The sequence below is a fragment of the Chamaea fasciata genome, unplaced genomic scaffold (genome assembly GCF_029207755.1).
Source record: "Chamaea fasciata isolate MVZ Bird 193981 ecotype frontalis unplaced genomic scaffold, bChaFas1.0.hap1 SCAF_16, whole genome shotgun sequence".
In the NCBI taxonomy this organism is placed as follows: domain Eukaryota; kingdom Metazoa; phylum Chordata; class Aves; order Passeriformes; family Sylviidae; genus Chamaea; species Chamaea fasciata.
In genome coordinates, this window is record NW_027094101.1 from 12,804,579 (window position 1) to 12,826,079 (window position 21,501).

The 21,501-nt window shown below is 43.3% G+C and overlaps 1 protein-coding gene and 1 long non-coding RNA gene across 14 annotated transcripts in view; both read right to left on the reverse strand.

Annotated features, from left to right (window-relative positions):
• RBFOX1 (RNA binding fox-1 homolog 1) overlaps window positions 1-21,501 on the reverse strand; it is a 1,151,565-nt gene that overhangs the window by 754,682 nt on the left and 375,382 nt on the right. The window lies entirely within an intron of this gene.
• Window positions 14,989-16,680, reverse strand: LOC136297639 (uncharacterized). The gene is made up of 3 exons (XR_010723203.1): window positions 16,131-16,680; window positions 15,816-15,916; window positions 14,989-15,669 (listed from the first exon to the last, which is right to left on the reverse strand). It is a non-coding gene; the product is annotated as an uncharacterized lncRNA (long non-coding RNA).

Here is a 21,501-nt window from a genome sequence, read left to right on the forward strand (position 1 = left end):
GAATAAAGTTTTCAGCCTCTTCCCATCTGTATTTTTTGTGGTGCCCCTCTCCAGACTCCCCCAAGACAACTCTCATGCCCAGGAACATGACTGAAGAAGGAACAGGAACTGTGGGAACATTGTGAGAACTGAAAAAGCAGAGGACTTTTACAGCCTTGTAACAAGCTCACATAGATAGAGGTTTAAAACCGAGTTGAATTTTAGGCCTTAAAATATCTGGAGCATAGAAAGTTTCTAAGCTGCAAAAAATAAAAAACAAGCAACTGTTGTACGCTGTAAGGTGCACGTGCAGTGTTTATCGATTGGCTTAAGTAGATGCTTGTAAGCTTTTAGCATCAGCCTATTGGCTAAAAAACTTTTAAAATTTATGACCTTGTTACAAAGAGAACTTAGTTTCTGCTGTTATGGTGTGAGTTTTCCCATCTTTTATGTCTCCACCTTCACTGAGACTGATAACAGAATAAAAAACTCATGGAACGCCTCTCAGTTGCCCCATCCCATTACTGGAGATTAGATCCAACAAGGATCCTCTTGAAGAGGCAGAGCTACGGATCCCAGAGGCCGTGGGCCTTCCAGAGCTTGGATCACAAACTCAGCCCTGGAAAACTCTAACTGAAACTTGCAGTGAAGGAATAATTGATCTATGGACAGGCAGCTGAACTAAATGCTCTGAGGCACAGCCCCTGGGGAAATGATGTGAAGTGAGAGATCTGGATTCCTCAGAGCACCCTGAAAGAAAGGAACGGAGGGATGCTGGAAGATACTCAGAGTTCTGCAGGTTTTTGGCTTCTCGTGTCACAAGTTCTGCTTTGGGAAACAGACTGATGAAAAGCTGATGGGTGCATTAGGGTTTGATTTCAACAGGTAACTGCAGCATCAGCTGTGGCTTCACCAACATTTCATCCCTTCAGGGGGTTTGTAGCTGTCCTTACCCACAGGAAACACAAACTCCACCCCATTCCAGCCTGAACAGTGGAACCACAGTGGAACCACACCTTTAGCTAGAAAAGGATACAAAGCCTCGTATTAATTCAAAGGAAAACCCCTTGTGGGCAACCTAAGGGCTCCTCCAGAACGCTGCAACCCCTGGGTCAGAACAGGCAGCACAGAGGAGCTCTGAGAACTCAGGATACTGGACAACAACTCTCTTTTTAGAGGGGAGTTTACCACACATTCATCCTGCAGCAGAAGAAACTTTGCAGTGGGTGATGAAACACCTGAGTGTTTTCTTCTTCAAAGGACAAGGGAATTTGCACTGCAGAGCCACACCAGAAATGAAGAACAGCTATTCTGCTCATGTCCCAAGTAATAGTCCATTTAAAAATAGATGCTGTGTGATAGAGCTGCCTCCACAATTTCCAGACAGCTTTGACTGGTTACAGACAGAACAAAATAGAACTGCAAAAGAAAAGGCAAAGGCAATAAAATGAGTCCCCAAACATGCATTAACCATCTGAGCTACTGTGTTATTCCCAAAATCATTCTCCATTTTTTTTTCTAGGAGGTTATACAACCAACAACCTTGACCACATTTAGAATGCCAGGAGAAGATTAAATTAAACACTTCAAAAGCAGATTTCTGTCCCTTGTTCAGCAGAACACTCCTGTCATAATTAGCAAGATTGATAAGATTAGTTATTTTATGCTCTTCACAATGGGTGAAACTGTCCAAGCCTCTGTAATACAACTGCAATGTTGATCCTTTGTATTTCAGACAGCAGGGACACAGATATGAAACAACTGCCTAAAAATGCTACTGTCATCTCCCAAAAACTCTGCACCTAGAGTTAGAGGAATAAGGATACAAAGAAGGTAGAGGAATAAGAATAAACTCCTCTTAAAAAGATTTATTAGATTTTAAGTCAATTTCATGATGAGAAAAGAACTGCCTTTTAATTCTCAAACTCCTGAGCTGGAAAGACCAGAATTAGTTCTTCAGATTTCAATTTGCAAGGTTTGCTAACTGCATATCCTGGCAGAGATGCCACAGTTTCACACTGTAAAGGAACTCCTAAAAACAGGAGTTGTTTTCCCTTTGCCAGGAGACAAAACAGAAGGGCAGAAAAACCTCTGCACTGGCTGCAAACACTTTTTATTTCTATGCTCTTCCCCTGAAATAATCCACTGACAACATGGAACTGCAAGGACTCAATGCCTAGACCATGTGTGTCCTTTTGAGCCTACCAAGAACAAAAAAAGCGGCAACAAAAAAAGCCCACGAAATGCAAAAATTCCCTTCTACCTCTTTCACCAACACAAAGATCATAACATTTAAATAATCAGAAAAAGGTCTCAGAGCTGTTCATTCAGAAGATTTTTCTTTATCAAAACATAGCTTTGGTCTTCATCTGTGGAAGGAGATGGGATGTCCATCTCCCCTTCCTTTAGGATTATTTTAATCATTTAGTGCTCCACCAAATACTTAAACATCAACATTTTCTCCTGGTCAATTCAAACCATTTAATACCAGATACAAGTTCTTTAGACACTGTAAGTTGTATTTCCTCTGTCAAAATAGAAAGAAAAAAAAAATCGACAAACCCGAGTTTTCAATTATTTACTACCCTTGGAAAGGGAAACACAAGCTAATATATATTTTATCACATATCTATTTTTTTTCTTCCATTAAACAAATGGAACCTAAAGTCAACACACAAAATCGGATCTTCCCTCTGTTTTCTCAACCATTTCAAATGTCAGTCCCGAGTCCATAATTAACACTGAGCAAGGCTCAGGTTTGCTTTCATTCCATCTATCAGTGCACCGAGGCCTGAGGGCACATCACAGGAAATGCCTTCAAATTTTTGAAACGCAAGAAAACATCCAGATCTCTCTTGTTGCTTTCAAAACATTGGGGGAAGGTTTTCCATGGCTCCTTTCCTTTGTCATGGTAATGAGGCGTGCTGGCCAGCCGGCTCTTGCAGGGCGAGGATTTGCAGCATTACAGGAGATTTCCCACTGATAAAAAGCCACACGGAACACATATCACAAAACACACACTCATCTGTCACCGTAAGTTAACCAATTGCAACTACAGGGGAGATTTTTAAGCAGGCAGAACGTAATTGCCTGCTTGGAATTCTGCCAAGACACCGGAGCTAATTATTTTTTAAGGATGAATTTAGTGCTGGCAGGAAGGCTGATGGATCAATAGCACGAGGAGATGAAGGCAGTTTGTTCCCAGCCTGGGCACGGCGCTGCTGTGGGGATGCAAAGTGCCCTGCTGCGCCCTGACAAAGCCCATTGTCCTCAAAGTGCAGGGGAGATGCATTACAGTGAGGCTGTTCCACAATATCCACTTTCCTCAGGAAATCCCACCATGACCGCACCCAAAATTCGGACCCAGCTGCCAGAAATTCCTGTCCTGTTGATGCCTTGTTGGGACTACCTAAAAACTCAGGCCAGACAAAGTTAAGGGAATAAACCACATATATTTATATTTATTTTTGTATTTATTTGTTTTTTAATATTTATTGAAGGGCCTTTGGGTACATTTTGGGCAGACGAAGCCCCCCAGGGGCTGCACCCAAAAATGGACCACGGGGCACGAGTTTTCACACTTTTATAAGTTTGGTCCATTTGCATATTGGGGGTTAATTTTCCAATTACAGCTTCAGATAATGAAGTCGTTTACCCCAAGTTTGCTGCCCCCAACTCACTTTTGTTTCCATCCCTCAGGGCCTGAGGCAGAGAGGTGTCCTTGATCCCCAGGCCTGGAGAGGAATTGTTGTGTCTGACCAAATGGGAAAGCAGCAGCTCACACCGTGTGTGGAGTTTAGAGTCATACACTAAAGAATTGCAGGGTTACAAATATATGGAAAATATAGAAGCTAAAATCCTAAGGCATCATTGCCCTACCACAACGCAAACCAGGGGCTTATGTTCTTCACATGTGGAATACATTACAGGAGAACGCTGCATTTACACGCTGAAATTTAGTGCTAAAGGAGACCGAAATAGCCTGTGCTGTAATCCTGAGCAAGAAGTAAAAACAGTCTCTGAGATTTCTCTGCTGCCTGATAAATGTTTTAAAAGAGCAAGTGTCAGAAGGCAAAACCAACCCTACTCATAGCTGCATAATATTATGGCCTCCAAACAAACACAGTGCATGGGATGCACCTGTCTCTCCTTGGACTAACTGTTCCACACTGATATTATGAAAAAAAAAGACAAAAAAAATTATTCTCCTTATTAGAAAAAGAACTAAAAAAACAGGTCCAGATTCTGGCTTAGCATCACTGCCGCATCCCAAGAGCATTCTGTAGCCACCTGATGTATTTATATTTTTTAGAAGTTAAGAATTCCACCGCTCCCCTCCAATACCTGCAGTAAAACTAAGAGGACACAAAAACTTAGCCAGAAATTAGTTAAACACATTAAAAAAATATAGGTATGTGGTAAACACACCCATCCCTTCCATCCCTGTCACACACTGGATGCCTGGTCAGCACAGGTCAGAGAAAGTAAAATAAAGGCAATATTTTAAACGTTGTTTTGCTGGTTCAGCTGCAGATAGATAAGGCTTTTTATGTTTAAAATAGTTTTAAGTGCTTCAAATGAAATATATAGGCAAAAGTGCAGCATAAGTAAAATGCTTTCAAATAAAAATGTTTTCTGAATATTCAAAGTTTTTTGTGAAAAGTCAGAACTGCTTTTTTCTGTAACAGAAATAACATGAACAAGAAAACCTTCAAATCTAAGTCAAGGAGAAAAGATTAAATAACAAAAGCTAAATATCAGACCAAGTTTGCATGGTTTGCTCTAAAATACAATGTTACAGTTCTCCTACATTAGAACTAACAGGAAAATCTGGGAACTGGCCCTGAGTAAAATAAAACTGACTGTACAAAACAGAACCGTATGGACAACAAACACTGTGATTAACAAGGTTTAAATTCAATATCTTTACGGTCACTGCACAGCCCTGAACTGCCCAAAGACAAGAAATAAGGAAAAGACAGGATTCTTCATCCACTGCGAGGAAAAACAGCAAGACAGAGCCAGGAAATAAATTCTGCACATGGCTGATGGAACCAGACCACACCACAAATATCAGCAGCTCCAATCCCTGCCCTGGATGGGATCCCTGGATGGAAATTCCAGGTAACACGGCCAAGGGTCACTGACGGAGCACTTCAGTGCTGCAGGAGAGGCACAGGGGCACAGCCTTCCAAAACCCTGCAGCTCCTCACTCCCTGCACTCACAAGGGAAGGGTATGGGCCTGATATTTCTGGGTCTGAGAGATTTTAGCCTGCTGGCAGCTGCTGACTTTTTCCCAAGGAAGAATTTCTCAAGAAAGCTTCTTCTCAAAACAATCTTGGCAAACAACTCTCCTTTCTCAAAACAATCTTTCTCCACGTGGTGTTTTGCTGTTCCTCTAGTTTAACCAATGGGATCAGAGAGGTGTCGTTCCTATTCACAAATCATGTTAAGTCTGTATCAGAACACCTTATTAAAGGTAGTAAGAATTAGACAATAAAGCCTTTTTTCTGTGCTCTCTGCCTTCTGAAATATTTGGAGTCTCTCATCTTTCTTTCGTGTCCCACAACAACAGAAGGGAGTTGGGAACATCTGCTTGGGTTCAATAGTGTTGTGACAGACACACTTTGTCACTAGTTAAAGGGAGAATTTAGGGACTCCTGGGGTTTTTCCTCTCCCAAGTAGAGGCGGAGCACAGGCAGGAAAGCAGCAAAGCCCTCCCTGCTGGCTCTCCTGCCATGCTGCCCTCCAGGGTTCATTGCCTCAGCACCCAGCTGTCACCTCTTCTCCTCACACTGACAGAGTCTGGCGCCAGCACCAAGTCAGAAATGGCAATGGACCTAAGCTGGACCTACCTGGATCCAGTTCCTACCCAATTAAAGAGAATTCATCAGGCAAGAGGAGAAGAGCTGGAGCTCTGCTGTCTGTCCTGGCACTTTCCTCTTCAGAGCCCCTCATTCTGACACAAACACTTCTTTACAGCAGAGCTTTATAGGCTGTGCTGTTCTCCCATCGAAGTATCCAAAACACCAAACATCTGCGCAGGATGGTTTCAAAATATAAATGTCCACTTTTGATATTTAATGGTAAAACTGGGGGAGGGAGGAAGAAAAAAAAAATCACCTGTTTTCATTAGAAAACAATCTGACATTTCTTTTGCAGAATCTGAGTATTTCCCAGATTTTATGTCTCCTTTGCTTTAAAGCTGGCATTCACAGACTAACCAGGCATTTTTATGACCTGTGCACTAGGTTACACATCCATTTATTTGCATTTTTGGATGCAAGACATTCTGCTACAATTTCAGTTCAATCCCACTCTCCATCCATGCCACTATGACATTTGCGGCTGAGTTTTTCCATCCAGCTCCTCTTGATTCTTCAAATCTAAAATTATGTCCCTTTTCTTGACATAAGCACTGAAGAAATAGAAACAGCAAACTTTTAAAAACAAGAATCAAGTACTGAAGTGGAGAGTAGAAAAAAAAAACACGGCAGAGAGAGAGAGAGCACAGCCCAGCTCTGCACTACTCCACATCAGAGAGACCTGATGGAGCTGCTGGATCTGCTCAAGAGCTAAACAAGTTATCCTGGAAAGCTCAAATTATTTCAGAATCAAAATAAGTGCCAGATTAAATCACTATTAGCTCTTTCCTCTAGGCTGCAGCTCTGAGAACCATTAATATAAACCTGAGTAACCAGAGCTAATCAAGGTTCATTTATTCAAAGAATACCAAAAAATTATTAAAATATAATAGCTCTTCTTTTAGATTCCTTCCTTTTTTCTGCCTGTAAAAAACCCATCAGGCAGGTTGCCTGTGCATTGCAGCCTCTCATCTGAACTGCAGCGATGTTTCCACCGAACCTCCTGCCCAGCCTGGACCATCCAGCAGCTTTTTCAAGCAGGTTGGCAGTGATGAATTTGTGGATTCATTTTTTTTAGCTTTCTTCTCATAAAAGGCTTTGTCCAGCACTGCTGAAGTTAACAGGCAATGGAAGCAGGATGAGGATGAATATGCATCTCTAAGGCTGGTAGAAACAGAACAGACTCAAGTCTTGAATGAAAACAAGAAGTCACAGATGTTCCATTTAGTTCACTTTGCAAAGCGACAGTTTGAATTTCCTTTCCAAAGAAAACATCTGTGGCAAAGGTTTAAATTTCCTTTTCCCTTTTGATTTGAATTCACTCTCCTTTTCTTACATCTCCTTTATACAGACCAGACAATACAGGTGGTTTTTTTTTTTCCTAAGAGCTAATAATGACACACTGCAAAGTAAAACCAAAATTCCTCAGCAATACTGCATCATTAGAAGTAATTTATACAACTGCTACAGATGACTGAGTCAAAAAGGAATTACGAAACGTTGCAAACCATGAATCTATTAAGGAGTACACAGCTTTTCTGCATCTTCTCCCCTCCTCCCCTCCAACTTATCTATGGCAGTAATTTCTGAGGGCTGAATGCAGCCTGTGCTCCCCCCCAGGATCCCATCCACTGTTGCCAGCCTGGGGCACAGGAATGAATCACATTTCAGTGCTTGCACACTGCCACTCACAACTCCCCTGCACTCACACAGGTGAGCCTGAGAAACACAAAAGCTCCTGCAACTCCTGCCTCTGCCACTCCTTTAGCAACAGGGGTTTATAAAGGCACACACGTATGGATGACACAGGTGCACATACACATATTTCACAGACTGACAGAGCCATTCAAGGCGCACTCACAGGATCATCCATATGGGATCTTTGGTCCCAGTAGATGCATGGACTGGTGGGTCACCCTCCCAAAACATCTTCTGAACCAAGAATTAGACATCCTTGGTTCTGTAAGTGTGACCTTTTGTGCCAAATTTAATTACACAGGAAAAGATTAATTTTTGGGTAAAGATGTTTCTCCCTACCACTATACATACAGAAAAATCAGATTAATTGATGTAATCATACTTTTTAAATTCAATCTGCATTTAATGATTTCTCTTCCTAGCACATGGGAATGGGTGTGGAAATTTTGAAGGGATGTGTTGTATGAATTTATCTGATCACTCAATCTATTCATAAAAGTATACCACAGCTTAAGGAGGGTGTGTCAAAATTCAGAATTGATGATGTGATTTGGATAGACAGTCTATTAGACAGACAGAATTTAACGTCATGGGTGAAAGTTTTTAAGAATGACTCTATACATATTAGTTATCATAATAATTGTGCTGATAATGATGCCTTGTTTGCTCCAATGCATTCAATAAATGATTAATAAAGCAATTACGGGGGCCTTCAGGGCTCAAGGAGAGGGGAGAGATGTCGGGGTGTGAATCCCATTCATATTCACAGAACGTGAATTCTGTGATCACATTCACAGAATGAACTGGGCTGGAAAAGACCTTTGAGCTCATCAAGTCTAACCTATAACCCAACAGCTCCTCATGAACCAAACCATGGCACTCAGTGCCATGTCCAGGCTTTTTTTAAACACATCCAGGGATGGTGACTCCACCGCCTCCCTGGGCAGACAATTCCAGTGCCCAATCACCCTTTCAGTGAAGAATTTTTTCCTGATCCAACCTAAACTTCCCTGGTGCAGCTTTAGGCTGTGTCCTCTCATTCTGTCAGTGGCTGCCTGTGAGAAGAGACTGAACCCACCTGAGCACAGTCACCTTTCGGGGAGTTGTAGAGAGCCTCCTTTCAGGTCGTCCCTGAGCCTCCTTTTCTCCAGGCTGAACAACCCCAGCTCCCTCAGTTTGAATTTCTGCTAAAGCAGTGTCGTGTATTTGTCTGCTGAATTGTCTTTGCGGACATCTACTGAGACTCCTACAGCCTCTTGCTATTTTTCCTCAGTGACAGTGGCCGAGGATTGGTTGAGGCTTTCAGCCCTCAGCTGCCCCAAAAAAACCCTGTACATCAGTGTAATGGTTAGAGCTCCCCTACAGTAATACAGGAAACCAGGCTGGATTCCCTCCTCTGCCTAAGAGACAATAAATAATTCTGTCTACATCCCTCTAGGAGACAGCTCCCAGCTCCACGTTGTACGCTGTTCTGGCTGGAAATGTTTGACACTTTTTTTTTCTACAGGGTTCTACTTGGCTAAAAAAGAGGAAAGCTGTGATCAAGATTGGTTGTGGAAGAGCAGCCAGGCCCAGCAGGAAGGCTGCTGCCCCAGTGGGCATCACACACCCCGTGCTATTCCTCACCTTCACTGAGTAACGCCAGCAGGTGCTACAAAGGTTTAAGATGCCTTAAAGAACCTGGAAATTCAACAACACACACTTTTGAGATGATACTATATATACTCTATGATAGTATAGGGGGTAATACAAAGGTTGGTCTTTGTTGGAGGCCTCCAGGGGCAGATTTGGAGAAGGTCCACAGAAGCTCACCCCTCACAGACTGAATACAAATTTATAAGATCAGTAAATTTCCATAATTGACAAAAAGCACCAATCAGGAGCACAAGTGGTGATGCAATCCCCCCCCACCCCAGCTCAGGCCCTTTCCAAATCCTCCCCCCTCAGATGGAACTGAAGTTTGTTGGTGAAAATGTGTCTCAAAGAGCTGGCTTTCAACCTTGGTTTCTAAGAAGAACCAAGGTAGGACAGGGGCTCTGGAATATGTTTTGCCTTTCTGTGTATCAGGGCAGGGAAAAGTACTGGAAACACTAGCTAGGAATGCAATAATAGCTACAGAGCTCCAAAAATATGTGTAAAGAATAGAGAGAAATAGAAAAGAGAAAAGGCAAAAATCATGAGGCATCAGTAGCAGCAGCCAAAACTCTCATCTGTCCTACAAGGCATGATCCAAACACCCCCGCGAACTCTTTTTCACTGGCTTTCCGTGCAAAATAAAGGAAAGACCCCCCTCAAAACAGCAGCAATCCAAGGAAAGCTGACACAGCTCTGACAGGAGGAAGGGACAGCCCCACCTTTCCACCCAGAACCTGATTTAGGATCTCTCTGTGAGGAATTGCAAAGGCGAGTTTGAGACTCTCCCCCAGCCCAAGGTGGGCACAGAATGTGGATCTGCCACCCGCTCAATATTCAAATACTGGCTACAGTAGGAACAAGGACTGCAAATATCACATGCGTTTGTTCGAGCCAGATGTAGGGGAAAAAAACCCTCAAGCCTCTAAAACATTCCTAGCCGTAAAAGTTTGAGAAAACCAGTAATTCAGTTATGTTGTGTGCATATAAAATACCATCCCAACCCCACTTTTAGATGTACTTAGAAAAACACACAGATTTTGGTTCTCAACTGGGCACAGAAATAAAATCATTAGGGTTAGGGTTGGTGTAGATGACCTTGAAAAATCCCTTCCAAGCCAACCTGTTCTATTATTATGTGATAAAACATGCAAATTCACACACACTCCAAAACCATGGCAACTTCTCAGGATGCAAAGGCAGACAATTTTAGGAACCAAAAGTAAACTAACATAGTCCTTATTTTTCAAAGTAAAAACTGGGACCCTGAGACTATGACACCTGAAGTCCATCTCATAGTTCAGGGACCTAAACCTTATATGGTTGTTTCTCCAAAAGTATTGAGCTGCATGAAAAACTGGGATCACTGGAAGAACTCAGCTCTCAGTCTAACTATGGCAGCAGCAGGGAAAAAAAATGAAGAGAAGTTCCACCTAAGATAATTCTGTAATTACAGTAAATTCAAGATTTTCTGGAAAAGGAAACAAACAGGTATTTTGCAATGCAGTTTTCACTGAGCATTTGGCAGTGGATGCTACAGGCAGCAGCACAGGAAGCAGAATTATTAACCCTCAACTTCTTCCAAAAGAGAAGGGATCTGGATCCTCAGCTAGCAGGACTCCAACCAGAGATTAGAAGGGAAAAAAATAAAAATAAAAGTAGAATACAGTATGCCCCATTTATTTTATATGCTTTAAAACTAAATGCGCCTCCTCTGAATACCTATTGTTCAAAGTGAATCTCCCAGTAAACTCATGTTTTGTGGAGCTCCAGCACATAGCATTTATTATTAAGGCAATAAATACAATATGTATAACACACAATCCTTTATACCAGAAATTTGAAGAATCAACCACCCCCGGAACTAAATTGCCCTTCATCAGTAAACACAAGGGGAAATCATAATCATTTTATACCAAATGCAGAACAAAGTCCTTTTTATTCTACCCATCAAATTATTCTGACCTCAGGGCAGTCTTTTCAATAGAAAAATGATAGGTAAATGCCCTCCAAGCAGAGAAAAGCAATCCTTAAGTGAACTGAACTTATGGAACATACGTTACTTAGGCAATGAGCCAACTGCCATATGGTGCTGATACATTTTAATTTTGACATACATTAGCTACAGAAACTACTGCAAAGCAAATGTGAGCAAAACAACACTGTGAAAGAGAAAAGCACTCTACTAGGAGACCTGGTTCTGAGACTAAAAATCACCTACAGCCCTCTTATTACACATTTATGTCACCTCATGACTGATTTTCCTGAAAATATTTGAAGGTACTTGCTCTCCACTTTTGTAGTTGCAGGACACAAATATTTTATTCTAAAGAAAATTACCAGGTTTTGTGATAAATTATCTATAATTTCATTAATGTGACATCTCTCCTGTAAATACATATTTTAAAAGAAAAAACCCAAATCCTTTAATCTATCTCCTGATAGTTTATGAGAGAGACTCCTTTACAGGAGCACTTAGAGCAACTGTAACGAGAAAATTTGGTACGAAAGATTTAAGTGCGTATTTCCCAATTTCCTAATGACAGGGGCTTCCTTTGAGTCTTTGAAAGACATTATTGGCATTTAAGCATTAACACACACTCAATTTTGATTTCTCTACTCTTTGTTACATAATCAGTCTAAAACAATCTTTTCTATACAAGGCGATTTGTCACATGCTAATCTACACCAGACAACTTACGAATAAGTTACGAATTTAAACCAAAACAAACAGCATCAGAACACAGCCCATAACACTTTATAATCTCATTTACTTTCTATCACATTCCACTGTAACTGGGCTGGTGAGAGAGGAGCTATATCTTCTCTGCAGGAATCACAAAAACCCTGGAAAGCTTAGAATATCAATTTATACATCAACCCTATGCAAACACATGAAATACAAACGGATAAAAATCTCAGCTGCACTTAATCTGTATCCGAATTAGGAGAAGATCCTTGATGCACGTTCTGTTTTGTTTTGAAAATACTGCACAAGGATTTGTAAACTCTGTAGCAGCACGCCTGCAATCTGCTAGGATTCCCAGCTCAAGGATTTTCTCAGTATAAACAGCCAACAAAACGCAAAAGCACCTGTGCCCAGTGAGGCTGGCTGCCCACAGGGCTGTGCCTTGCCGAACTCTGGCACGGAGCAGGGATGAAAAGCAGAGGGATTCCCGTCATACTCACGGAGCTGTGCTGCTGGTCCGTGCCTTAGCCTGGGGAATCCAGAGCAGTCCCAGCCCAGGGAGGCACTTGAGCACCACGCTCGACCCTAGAGCAGGGTCTGAGATCTCTGGATCCCCCTGGAATCGCTGCGGAAAGGAGCTGTTGCTTCCAGCACTGAAGGAAAGAGACGTCTCCACGTGTAAACACAGGCTGGTGCCCTGCTGCTGCTCTGGAGACGTGCAGTGGAGCAGCAGCAGCACAGGCACAGAAAACCAACTCCTCCAGAGGAACATCTCTGGCTGCACAGCACCACCCCAGCTCCTCACAGGTGCTGCCTGAGGCAGCTGCACCTGGGCACTGGGGCTCCTTCACACCTGGAGCCCAACCCTGCAGTGCCCACAGACCCAGAGGCCGTCCCCAGCTTCCCCTGGCCACGTCCTGCAGGGGAACAGAGCTCTGGAGAACCCAGTGTTCACACTGCCCCACTTTGTTCACCGGGGCACAAACCCTGCCCAGGCTGGGCCAGCACAACGCCCTGCTCCTGCTCCGCGCTGCCCACACAGCACAAAGGGTCAGCCCACACCCCTGCCAGGACCTGGAGGCTGCAACCAGAGCTAAGAAGGTGTGGGAACTGGCAGTGGTCAGAACATGGATTCTTAGGCTCCAGGCAGTGCCTTGAAGCCTGTGCGAAAGCCAAGGACAAAACTCTCTCAGTCTGGCCTGGGAAATCCTGAGGAGGAACCCAAAACAATCCCTATAAACAATCCCTGTAGATTGTCCTCCTGACACCTGGCGTTTTTCCAACTTGTTTACCGGTAGAGATGTTGACAAAAAGGTGGTGCCCTAAAGGACCAATCCTATTCATTGTACCCAAACACTGTATAAAAGAATCTGTCTTTCAATAAACTTCAGGGCTATATATAAGCCCTCTGAAGAAATCTTAGTTCTACGTGTCGTTACATGAGCCATCCTGAATCCTAACGATAAAAAGGTTACATGAGGAACAGCTGAGCTGACTGCCTCACCTCCCGTCCTCCTCAGCCTCAAAATCAGCAACATTGCCAGGTTAATACTGGCAACAATTGCATTTTAATACTTTGTAATGTACATTATAGTATATAATTGTATATATTGTAATACATTGTATAATACAATGCAATCTTTTCAATATTTTACATGCACCAGGTTAAGTCGATAGGGATGTTACTTGGGATGATAGGGATGCAACTGAAGTTGCAGCACGTTTTTTACGCTTCTAAGGAGATCTTACATTTTTAAAGTTGACCAAATTACATTCTGAGTGCTATGTGATCTAAAAGATGCTCTTAACACTACTAACTTATCATTCTGTTCATGGTGGTCAATAGATGGTGTTTCTTCAAATCCTCAACCAAGCAGCAATTAGAAAAATAGTTAAACTAATTTACAAACTGTCTTCCCCAAGCTCCACATTTCTTTCTTTCACCACTCTTGCCCACAGTGCCTGCCAGTTCTATCTCAAGTAACAACAGCCTGAAACCTGTTCTTACCAGTGAGAGTGTTCCAAAAACGGAACACTATATACCACTAGTGTTATTCAGTGCAATAACAGTAGATTTTTTTTGAGCTTTTCAAGGTATCTGCTTGCCAAGCCTCCCAGCAGCACTGGAGTTGGCTGTTCAGCCCCAGGGAACAAGTCCTGCACCATTTTAACTCCCCACAGAAGTTCTCTTTCCAAAATCTGGGGCTACATTTTTCTTCTTACTCAAATCAATTTTTTGCAGACGTGATTATTCAACTGCATTTGGCGGCACTCAAGATTCCAAACACAGTGGGGGTTTTTTTTTAAGCTGTGAATAAGAGTGAAATAAAGTGTGGACATATCTATGTAACCACACACACGTGTGTGTTTGTAGCTGCCTCTCCTGGAAAACACCTGCAGAATTGGCTGTAGGTTTCTGCCTTGAGTCCAAAACAAGACACAGCTGTGATCAGGACATTGCTCCTTCTTCCAGCTACTGAGAACAGCTTTTCCATATTAAAGGGTCTTACAAGAAAAGCCCAACACAATTTCTTCCAGATCTGCAGAAGAAACAAAGTCTTGCCTCATGGAAACTCCCTAAGCCCTTCCTGCACCTTTGAAAGCAAGCACAGATGCAAACACCCAACTGATGTAAAACCAGGTCTTCCAGTGAGAAAATTAACAAGTTCTACAATGACTTTTTCTTCTTAAAGGGGCAAAACATCACAATCTGTATTTAATTCTTGTTTCAGCTGACCATCAAAAGCCTTGAAACAACATCGACCTTTCTACACAGTGATGGGTCCAGGACAGATTTCCTGCAACTTGTGCAGCTGCCAACGTGTAGGCAGGGGCTTATCCTTTGCTCATTGTCAACAAATCAGATCGTAAAAATGTCAGCACACCCTAATGCTCCAACTACACCCTCTTTTTAGCAAGAGAAAAAAATAGCCAACTTTACATTTTTCTAACTAATTTCTGATGTTTTCACCCAAAAATCCATTCCATTCCCAGCGCCTCCCTTTGTGTAACATCCAGCTCCTGGTTATCCCAGAAAACAGAAACTCCAGTGCTATTTCTGGACCCAGCAGGCTCATAAAACCTTTTCATGACAGAAGACAGCACACAAGGATACGTGTTACAATTTGAGTGTTGTCACCAACGGGATGCATTGCAGAGGATTTGAAAGACACAACTGCTGCTGGAAAAACAACCACCTCTCACTGCTGCCTGCTCCTCCACCTCATTATAACAGGGAAAGGAAAGAAGAGTTGGTACATACAAATCCCAAATGAAAGCCAAAATGCGACCCAGAATACCCCAAAGAAAAGGGAAGATGGCAGCGAAAATTTCAAGGCTAATCCAGGAATTTTCTCTCAGACCTTTTACAAAGTCTAGCACTTTGATGCCTCAATCAAATATGCCCCTTCTGCCACTACTGTATTATAAATAACATTTGCCTCCAGTTCCAAAATATATTTCCATGAATACACAAAGGAAGAATATATAGCAGACACTGGCCTTAAATATTTAATTTTCTACCTTAACAACCTTTTTTTGTGTGCGTGTTTCTTGCTTCTGCTTGAGGCTAAATAGTAAGGCCAACTCATGAAGCAAAGCTGGTATCAGTCCTTATATATTATTCATTAATTCCAGATGTACCAATTCCACCTCTGTCTCTAAAGCCAGACATGTCACTTCATAATAAAGCTCTTTCAGCTCAGAAATCTAGAATTCTTATCCTCTGAAGAAACCAGGCCATTCACAACATTTTAGGGGTTCAGCAGTGCATATTGTGACTTCCAAGTGCAGGAGGACTTTTGAACCTGATTTTAATGAGGCAATTAAGAAACAAATACATGATTAATTTCAGACAGCCTTAAAAGGCCAAGCATGATTGTGTGGCAGCAAATTTAACATTATTCAACACTTTAAAGAAGTGACTTACAAAATATATATATATATATCCCACCTGATTTCGTTGCTTCCAGTTGGTTACAGAGGAGAGAAACCACTTGCTCCAATCTCCCAGCACAGCTCCTTGTCACACATAGTTACAACTCCAATTGACACCTGAAAATTACCACTTTCTTTCTTTTAGCTGCACGCGTTTACCAGGAAAAAACAAAACTAGTGACACTTTCAACACCTCTACACAGAAAGGGTTGCTTGAGACTTACTGAAGATCACCCCCAGCAACATCACCAGAGAATCTGGTTTGCTCTTGAAATATTATGAACACTTCATCTTTGGTTCACTGGGACTGCATTTCAAATCTCTTCCTCACCTTGAACCGCCTGACAGCAGAATCCCAAAGCTCCAACTTCCACTGGGTGGGGCAACAAGTGAAATACTTGACTAAGTAATTCGAAAGTACACTGGAAGGAGAAGCCTGAGCGCAACATTGCCATCCGTTCAATGCAGTGGGTGAATTCCCCTCGGCCTGAGTGAAGGAGCGAAGTTCCCTCCCCTCAGCACACCAGGTGAACACAGCTGCAGCTCTGTGCGATGAGAAGAGGCACAGAGCAGTGACACCACCCGAGCCTGAAGGAAAACCCTTCCTTCCATCACACCGCACAGTTCCCCGGGGCTGAGGGCAGGACCAGCCTTCAGTCAGCCAAGACGCCTCCTGACACAGGTTAACACCTGGCCAAAGCCTTATAAACCACGTGTTAATGTATCGATCTCTGAGGGGCCAGCCCTTGCAGATTGGCTTAAAATAACTTCAGCAAAACTGCTCTTCAGAGGTGTTTGGTAAAGCAAAAAAGTTTAATTAAGAAAAATAACAAAAAACAGACATTACAGAAAACAAAAGAAAAGCCGCGCACAGATGTCCAAGAAACTTCAGACACCCTGCTAGAAGCACTCCAAAAATCCCTTTACTTCCTTTGTGCTCCTTCCTAAATACTGAATGTTTTAGGAGGGACAATTTGGCTTTTGGCCCAATGAGATTACTAAGAGGCTTTGAGGTACACTCTCAGAGCCCAATCCATGCTCCTGTACTGGTGCTGAGCCAGCTACTGTGAGAAAAACACAGGACTTTCTAGTTAAACTTCCTAAAATCCCTAAAGGTAAACTGAAACTTTTCCCCTATTTGGAAGCACCTGCTGGGGGTGTGGGACGCAATACTGCAACCTCCAAACCTCAATCTGCCAAAATGACAAATGCTCTTGTAACTGCTCTTGTTGTCAACATCCCTCTCTTAAAGGTCCACAGGTGGGCTGAACTCACTCCAAGCTGACCAGCACCTGCCCAGGTGCATTTCAGAGATGCCCTGTTATGTCACAGGAACAGGAATCCAGTGTTGGGTCATCAGATTTTATGCAAAATGACCCTTCTGTCACTTGAATTTGGATTATGATGCAGAAGTTTTGCCCCTAAAGAAAAAAATAAAAATGCCATCGTTACCTAATGGTAACAATAGGCAGATTAAAGCAGAACATGGAGTTTCACGTGGCATCATGAATATCCAGAGTGACTAATGAAAACTGTGGACAGTGACTTGAAGTGCTAGCATTGCAATGTGTTATCACACCTTCTGACAGAGAAAAGCATTTACTAACACACTTTCAGAAGAACAATCTGTTTAACACAGATTTTTTTCTTCCTGTAGCACTTTGCCTTGTATGCTTAAACAGCACTTGTTTTGCTTTGCCAACTGAACACGCTGAAAGTTCACTGTTTATACAGACTACACTGGACACTGGAATGTCAGGTGCTTATTTAATTGCTTTTGTAGCCAATTTCCTTGCCCCTCAAGGCTCATTAGTCAGTCATCTAATCACTCCATGCAATAATGCACCCTCTGTGATTCCCCCTTGAGTTCAGGAATACATCTTCATCTGTGCTCCCAACGGTGGTGTCCTTCAGCCAAAACCTTTCTGAGGGCTTCTTGACTGGTTTCCAGCATTGCTGCCTGTTCCACATGGAGGTGGATTTCCCCAACACCCATTAATTCTGCTCCACCATGTCCTTAGGCCATCTGGAGAAGCAGCTAATGGAAAAGGACTGCTGTTCCAGGAAAAATCTGTGTGACTTTTCAGGGTTTGTTGTACCTGCCCACCTGAGCGTTTTACAAAGGTGCCAGAAGCAAAAGCAGGGAATGTTCCTGAGCTCCCTTCCAGAACCTGCAGTGAGGGCGAGCCTGAGGGGATGGAAAAGGGATGAAAAAGCAAGGTGATGACTCCTGGAGGGGCTGTGAGTTTCAGAGCCCCAGTGAGCTCTGTGTGAGGCTGTGTCTGAACCTCCCAGTACCGGGAGTCAATACTGGGTTCAGTGCAGTAAAACACCTTCATTACTGATGTTATGGTGGGGCACAGTGTCGCTCAGCAAGCCTGCTGGGGACACAGAACGGGCTGGTACCCCAGTGCTGCCAGCCCCAACAGGACAGTGAGAGGGACTGACACAGCTGCAGTGTCCCACAGCTGGGAGGAACAACGCCAGGCACAGTAAATGCCAGGATCCCAGCAGCTGCAGCCTGCTTGAACAGCCAGCAACCTTCCCTGGCTGCAAAGCAAAGAAGGGCCAGAGCATCCCGGGCTGCAGGAGCAGCTCTGCCAGCAGGCTGAGAGAAAACCTCCTCAACACCTACCCAGCACAGCTGAGGCCACCCCTGGAGCGCCCTGCCCAGCTCTGACAGCCCCAGGCCAGGAGAAACAAGGACAGAGTCCAACCAAGTGCAGCTGAGCTGATGATGATTCCTTAAGTTTCAGCTTTCGTGTATTTCAGATTCTGTGCTGCCCAGGGGTGCAGTTCTGAGCCTCACATTCAGTGTTAGTAAGCTCTACTCACAGAGCAGGGAGACAAAACAAATCCTTGTCCTGCTGAAGAGCAGGGACAAGTGGTACAAGTTTCAGGCCCAAAAGCACAAACAACGGTGGCTGAAGAGAGAAAACAAGAAGGGACTTCATAATCTGAAGCTGTAATTGGAAAAACCCCAATATGCAAATGGACCAAAACTTATAAAAGTGTGAGACCTCGTGACCTGTGGTCCATTTTGTGACCATTTTGGGTCCACCTTGGGTGTAGCCCTGGCCAGGCTCTCTTGTCCTGCCCAAGGTGTATCCTAAATGCCTTTCAATAAATATCTACTTTATTCTCCAGCTCTGTCCAGTCTCTGTTCCAGGTCAGCCTTCTCAAGGCATCAATGAAGGTTCTGGAGCATCTCTCCAGTGAGGAAAGGCTGAGAGAGCTGGGACTGCTCAGCCTGGACAAGGTCAGGGGGAACCTCATCAATGTGTACAAATATCTGACCATGGGGTAAAGCCAGGACTGAGCCAGGGTGTCCCAATAGTGCTGGGACAGGAGCAGAGGCCATGAGCACAAACTGGCAGAACACCTGGAACTGCTCCTCTGGGAGGTGATGAGCCCTGGCAGTCACCTGGGGATGCTCCAGCTGGGATGTCTCCATCCTGGAGACACCAAAAGCCATCCGTGCTGGGCAGCCAGCCTCGGGTGTCCCTGCCCAGCAGTGGCGTTGGCCCAGAGCACGTCCAGGGGTCCCTTTCTGCCCCTGCCAGTCTCTGATTCTGTTCAATCTACACTCTATGTAAACACACACACCAAAAAACCCCCAAACAAACAAAACAAAAAAAAAACCTACACAAAACTATCCCCAAACAAGCAAAATACATGCCCAGAAGAAAATTAATAATTTGCTGCCCAAAATAAATAGTAGGCATTTGTAAGTGTCAAGGCAGCAGGCAAATTGTATTTTCCAAGCTGAGTTTCAATTCAGTTTAACCAGCTACCGAGAAGTATTTGGGATCCAGTTTCCAGTGAAACTGACAGAGTGTCACTGAATTAGCACAGCAGTTAGGTTATTTATTTATGTAGTATTTAAAACACCAACAGATGTTTAGGTGAAGTTACTATACACTTATGGTTTATATCTAAACACAGAAGAACTGCCCGGCTGCCAGCACACTATGAAGACTATGTTTCTTCTTTGGGGGGCTGGAGAGAAGGAAACAAAAAGAGAGAAAATAACTTTTCCTGAGTAGAATTCTAACACAAGTAGGGCTTGAAAAGCACCCCAATCAGTAGCTACTGGAGCAAGAAATCCCCCATGTCCTGCTCTCCAATGCACAGGGCACTGCAGCTCCTCAGCTGCTGCATTCTGCACTTCTGTGCATAAACAGAGCAACAAAACTCATTTTAGAGTTTTCAAAACATTGGGATTTAATTTCGCAGCAGAGAAGAAACAAGGACAATAGGAGCACTGCAAGTAATCTACACACAGGCATAGAATTTCTGAGAAATGCAATTTTGGATACCAAATGGTGTAGAATTCTTCTCATAATGGAAAAGTGGCTAGGTTGAAGTGCTTTGGAATAATTATAATATAAAATGAAAAGCTTCTTGATGCATTATATTACTTGAGTTGGAGTAATTCTCTTGAGTTTCTATTTTTAAACCATGATAGTGTGTTAATGAAACTTTTCAAGGAAACTTCAGCTACAGACAGGGGAAACAAATTGCTGCTAACCCCTTCACAGCTTCAGCTGAAAGTCACCATGAAAGGAGCATTAAATGGGTATCAGTTTCATAGAGGAGAAAACTGATGATTCAAATTTAGGCTTGTATTCAGTTTTTACGAATATAATTTACACAGCATAAACCCAGAATCCAAAGAATTTATTACAAAATGTCAAAATATTTCCTTATCAACGTACAAAGTGCATTTCTTAAGAAATGAGCAAGGAAATAAATAAAAAGAAATATAATTTTTAACTGTTCCCTAAAGAGATTTAATGGCTATTTTTTGGTCCATTACCACAAAGAACATGACAAATCTTGTTCCAGGTCCTAGAGGTTGTCCTTAAAGGGAAGAAACCTTATCACCCTCTACAGCTGCCTGAAAGGAGGCTGCAGTGAGGAGGGAAATAGTGTCAAGTTGCTCCAGGGTGGGTTTACATTGGATATTAGAAACAATTTCTTCATGGGAAGATTTGTTATATATTGTAACGGGATGCCCAGGGCAGTGGTGCAGGCACCATCCCTGGAGATTTAAAGGACACGTAGATGTGGTGCTAAGAGACATGGCTTAGGGGTGAACTTGGCGGTGCTGGGTTAACAGATGGATTTGATGATCTTTCCCTACCTAAAAGGATTTTGTGATCTCATAAAGCTGGGTTTGGTCCCTCTTCTGAGGGAACCCAAATAAGAACATAAGAGATTCATTCCCTTAGGGCAAGAAGTGGAGGAGTTCACCGAACTCCTTGCAGGTCACCTGCCTGCTCCAGAAAAACCCAGCAAAGCATTTGCCGGGGCCTCAGAGCTGCCAGATTTCCAAAAATATATTTTGAATACCCAGCTCTCCTCCTGGGATGCTCACACTGCCACGTGCAGCTGCCAAAAGCAGGTGTGAGCATCCCAAAGGGCTGCAGAGCCCTCCCAGCTGCTGAGGGTGCCCTGGGCCAGCCCCAGAGCAGCACCCTGCCTGCCCAGCAGTGCAGAGCCCTGCTCCCCAGCACCACCACACACAGCCTGAGCCAGCCTGACAACTTCTGGAGCTTCCCAGCATGGATCTCCTTCCTCCGTGAATCAAGATTTTAAAGAGTTAAGACCTTAGCCAAGGGTTAGAAGCAATTTGTATCGATCAGGATGCAACTTCGGAAAAACAAAAGATAAGTTAATGATTAAGCTAGAGCCGGATG